Source organism: Meriones unguiculatus, chromosome 5 (assembly GCF_030254825.1).
Source record: "Meriones unguiculatus strain TT.TT164.6M chromosome 5, Bangor_MerUng_6.1, whole genome shotgun sequence".
NCBI classification, from domain to species: domain Eukaryota; kingdom Metazoa; phylum Chordata; class Mammalia; order Rodentia; family Muridae; genus Meriones; species Meriones unguiculatus.
Window position 1 is genome coordinate 15,898,120 of NC_083353.1, and position 5,803 is coordinate 15,903,922.

Genomic DNA, 5,803 nt, shown 5'->3' on the forward strand with positions numbered 1-5,803 from the left:
GATGTATGCTAAGAATAGCATGATTCTATGCACTTAAATATAAGAACATTGGAAGCAGGTTGATGCCATGTCCATTCAGAAAACAAAAACAAACAAACAAACAAACAAACAAATGAACTATCGTAAGTTTTTCCTTGTTCCCATGACTACACACACACAGTTTCTTGAACCGGTTTACATTTCTGGTCCTTAACATTAATAACATTCTATACGTTTCATATATTGATGGGAAAAGCATTCTAAAAGTTCATCTGTAGTCTCCTCCTCAGTGTGTCAGCCTGCCATAACCCCCTCTCCTGCCTGCCTTTAGAGCTCAGCCTGTCAGCCAGTGTCTGAAGCAGCAGGCTTCCTAACTCCACACAGAAATGATAACAGTCTCCACATTTTCTCCTACTCTGTATATTAACACAACCTTGACTAAAATGTATCTAGTGATAATGTACTCAATTTGACCATTCTCTCACAAGTTCTCATTGCACTTGGCATTAACCTCAAAATTCCTGAGAGATTTCCCAAACCAGGCAGTCTTAGTCACATGTTGGCCTCTATGCACAGGCTATTTAACTTCTTCCACAGGATGAGCTTTCCCAGGCTATTTTCATTTAATATCTTCTGTTTTAAATGAACTCAGGGTCCCATGCATGGCTAATGGAATCTTGTTTGTACTTTTGAACTGCCAAATCTCTTATGTGAGGTCTGCTCTCAAGTAGCTGCTTCTGAAGAAAGCATTCCTATCCCCTTATTTCTGTCGCACAGCCTACCAGCTCATTCAATTGTCATCTCATTTTCTATCACCTTAGTATTTTTTGTTGTTTTTTGTTTGTGTGTTTTGTTTTTGTCTGACTGAAAATAATAACTACTCTTTCATCAATGATAAGGGATAGAAAATTTACTTGTTAACTTCATTTAAATGACAACTTAAATCCATGTTAATGGAACTCTATACAATGGTGGACAAAAGAGTGTGTCCATATAAATATAACTAATATAAAGATAAAGATAAAGATATATTTGAGATGGTGTCTACTTGTGTTTCTGTGTCAAATAATATATTTATCATAGGTTGCTGGCATATGCCAGTTTTTCCTCTGGCAACATCCCCAGTTCTCAGATTTTAGGCACCCATCACCAAATTGGGCAGAGGTGTCACTCTAAAAATAGCATAATGTGGCAAGTTAAGTCCATAATGGTATAGGAGTAGTATCTTAGGAACATGGATATGAATGCAGCCAAAACATTTTTTTTGTCACATGCCTCACCACAAACAGCCATCCCACTATAAAACCTAATGAGACTGGAAGTGATTGTTACTTATGGCCCCATGTGTATACTACAAGTTATGGGATTCTAGATACACTATTAATTGCGTGAATAAATTAAAACATTCTAACAGAGCTTGCAGCTAACATAATTTCCAATGGTTACCTCTAGAAGGAGCTATGAACTTTAGGCTTCTTCTGGGGGACACTAGAGAGGAGTAGTTTGTGGAGGAAACTGATGGAAGTAGATATCCTCCCTGGACATTTCTGCAGCATACAGGGTCAACATCAGCTGCAAAAATCCTACACAGCTCTCACAATTTAGCCTGATTCCAGCAAAAGCAGAGAAAGGCTACTCATTTGTTCACTTGGATAATTCCCAAGCATCTTGAGTGCTCCTGGATCTAGGACAGAATTCAGTTTCAGCACCATCAGCATTCAGACTGAAGAGGTACAAGTTTGTTACTGTGAAAGGTGTTACAGTCTCCTCCTCAGTGCATTAGCCTACAATACAGACACCTTTAGAGTTCAGTGTGAAAGCCAGTATCTGAACCAGAAAACGTTTTATCTCTACACAGTCTGGTAAGCAGTCTCCTCTCTGTCCAAGGTTCAATGAGCCTTGCCTTACTCAAGTAGTCTTGAAAGTCTAGGAGAGCATCCAAGGGCCAATGTGTCCCTTAATCTTTCATGGGATGTACTACTTTGAGTCAATATTAAATTAATTATTTTCCACTTCTTTTGTTTATCTTGATAGTATGATTTTAAATGTGGATTTGACACAAAATATTCTCATTATTGGGGCTGTGTTCATTAGCATAATAATTCATTTATAAACAATTTAAAAATATTCTTTTCATGCCAGTATCCATACTCTTTAAAAACAGGTAGTCTTTAAATTGCAGTAATGTCCTCATTTTTCTTTATGATATATTTTGTTCTGATATTACTTATTGAGAAATATTAACTATTTATAAAATTTGTTTGTGTTTCAGTTATTTGGTGAAACTGAATGTACTCACAGTAACAATGAGAAATTACGTAACATGAATGTACACTTGATCCAGGCAGGAATACATCAAATTTGTAGCAGACACTGAATAAGGAAACAATGAAATTGAAAACATTCACCTGTCTAAATTACACAGTCTCCATGTATTCTGCTCACAGAGAGAGCACACATAGGCAGCAGCAGAACCTTAGAGAGCATCTGCCTATTACCCTGCTTCTTATTCTGTGCTTGTTGAAATATTAACTGTATTTTCATATACTCATTACACATAATCCTGGATTTTATAAAAGCAAACTTCTTTCAAGATTATATCACATAACCATATGTATACTCAGTACTGATGAGATTTTATGTCAAATTGACACAAACTAAAATTATCTGAGAGGGACAACCCTCATTTGAGAAAATGCCTTAAGACTACTGAGCACTGGGCAAGTTGCAGGGAATTTTCTTAATTAGTAAGCAATGGGGGAGGATGCAGTCCATTGTAGGTGATGCAGCCATTCATGGTGACCCTGGGTTCCTCAGCAGAGCAACCTGAGTAAGCCATGAGGAGGAATGCAGTAAACAGCACTCCTCTATGGCCTCTGCTCAGTTCTGCCTCTGGGTTTCTTCTCTGTTTGAATCCAAGGCCTGACTTCTCTCAGTGATAGACTGTTACCTGGAAGTGTAAAGAGAATAAATTTTCCCATCTTTTTTTTAACTTTTATTATTTACACTTTATTCATTTTATATCCCCCCATATGCCCCTCCCTCCTCCACTCCCTGTCCCACACTACCCCCGCCCTTTCTGCTTGCATGCCACTCCCCAAGTCCACTGATAGGGGAGGTCCTCCTCTCCTTGTTTCTGATATTAGTCTATCAGTTCTCATCAGAAGTGGCTGCATTGTCAGGGTTCTAGGTTATCTCCATGAATAGTCCTTGGTTGGAGTATGAGTCTCTGGGAAGTTCCCTGTGTTCAAATTTTCTTGTTCTGTTGCTCTCCTTGTGGAGTTCCTGTCCTCTTCAGCTCTCACTATTTCCCACTTCTTACATAAAATTCCATTCACTCTGTCTGTCAGTTGGCCATCAGGCTCAGTATCTGCTTTCACAGTCTGCATGGCAGAGGCTTTCAGAGGCCCTCTGTGGCAGGTTCCTAGGTTGTTTCCTGTTTTCTTCTTCTGGCTTTCAGAAGCCCTATGTAGAAGGTTCCTAGGTTGTTTCCTGTTCTCTTTTTCTTCGGATGTCCATCCAATTTGCCTTTCAGAATGAGTATTGAACATTTTAGTTAGGGTCCTCTCTTTTGCTTAGTATGTTTAGATGTACAGATTTTAGTGGGTTTATTTTATGTTGTATGATTATATGAGTGAGTATATACCATGTGTGTCTTTTTGCTTCTGGTACAACTCACTCAGAATGATCCTTTCCACATCCCAACATTTACCTGCAAATTTCATGATTTCCTTATTTTTCGTTGCTGAGTAATACTCCATTGTATAGATGTACCACAGTTTCTGCATCCATTCTTCAGTTGAGGGGCATCTGGGCTGTTTGCACCTTCTGGCTGTTATAAATAAAGCTGCTACAAACATGGTTGAGCAAATGTCCTTTTTGTGTACTTGAGCCTGTTTTGGGTATATGCCTAGGAGTGGTATGGCTGGATCTTGAGGAAGTGCTATTGTCTGAGAAAGCGCCAGATTGATTTCCAGAGTGGTTGTAAAAGTTTACATTCCCACCAGCAGTGGAGAAGGGTTCCCCTTTCTCCACAACCTCTCCAGCATGTGTTGTCACTTGAGTTTTTGATCTTGGCCATTCTCATGGGTGCAAGGTGAAATCTCAGGGTTGTTTTGATTTGCATTTCCCTAATGGCTAATGAGGTTGAGCATTTAAGTGCTTCTCTGCCATTCAATATTCCTCTACAGAGAATTCTCTATTTAGCTCTGTTCCCCATTTTTTTTAAGTGGATTACTTGGTTTGCTGCTTTTCAGCTTCTTTAGTTCTTTATATATACTGGATATGAGTCCTTTGTCAGATAAAGGGTTGGTGAAGATTCTTTCCCAATCTATAGGCAGTCGCTTTGTTTTGATGACTGTGTCCTTTGCTTTACAGAAGCTTTTCAATTTCATGAGGTCCCATTTATTGATTGTTGATCTTAGAGCCTGTGCTGTTGGTGTTCTGTTCAGGAAGTTGTCTCCTGTGCCAATGAGTTCTAGGCTGTTCCCTAGTTTTTTTTCTAGCGGATTTAATATGTCTGGTTTTATGTTGAGGTCTTTGATCCACTTGGACTTCAGTTTTGTATAGGGTGATAAGTATGGATCTATTTTCATTTTTCTACATGTAGACATCCAGTTGGACCAGGACCATTTGTTGAAGATGCTATCTTTTTTCCATTGTATGGTTTTGACATCTTTGTCAAAGATCAGGTGTCCATAAGTGTGTGGGTTTATTTCTGGGTCCTCTGTTCGGTTCCATTGATCCACTATTCTGTTTCTATGCCAGTACCATGCAGTTTTTATAACTGTTGCTCTATAGTACAGCTTCAGATCAGGGATGGAGATACCACCAGAAGATCTTTTATTGTAGAGGATTGTTTTGGCAATTTTTGGTTTCTTGTTATTCCATATGAAGTTGAGAATTTTTCTTTCCAAGTCTGTAAAGAATTCTGTTGGCAATTTGATGGGAATTGCATTAAATCTATAGATTGCTTTTGGTTATATGGCCATTTTTACTATGTTAATCCTGCCAAGACATGAGCATGGGAGATCTTTCTATCTTCTCATATCTTCTCCTAATTCTTTCTTCAGAGACTTGAAATTTTTTTCCATACAAGTCTTTGACTTGCTTGGTTAGGGTTACACCAAGGTACTTTATGTCATTTGTGGCTATTGTGAAGGGTGTTGTTTCTCTAATTTCTTTCTCAGCCCTTTTGTCTTTTGTATACAGGAGTGCTACTGATTTTTTTGAGTTAACATTGTGTCTGGCCACTTTGCTGAAGGTGTTTATCAGCTCTAGGAGTTCCCTGGCAGAGTTTTTGGGGTCACCCATGTATACTATCATATCATCTGCAAATAGTGATAATTTGACTTCTTCCTTTCCAATTTGTATCCCCTTGATCTCCTTCAACTGTCTTATTGCTCTAGCGAGGTCTTCCAGAACTATGTTGAAAAGATATGGAGAAGGTGGGCAGCCTTTTCTTATCTCTGATTTCAGTGGGATTGCTTTAAGTTTCTCTCCATTCAGTTTGATGTTGGCTATAGGCTTGTTGTATATCGCCTTCACTATGTTTAGATATGTGCCTTGTATCCCTGATCTCTCCAATACTTTAAACATGAATGGATGTTGGATTTTGTCAAATGATTTTTCAGCATCTAGGGAGATTATCATGTGGTTTTTTTTCTTTCAGTTTGTTAATATGGTGGATCACATTGATGGATTTCCACATACTGAACTACCCCTGCATACCTGGGATGAAGCCTACTTGGTCATATTGGATAATATCTTTGATGTGTTCTTGTATTCGGTTTGCGAGTATTTTGTTAAGTATTTTTGCATCAAT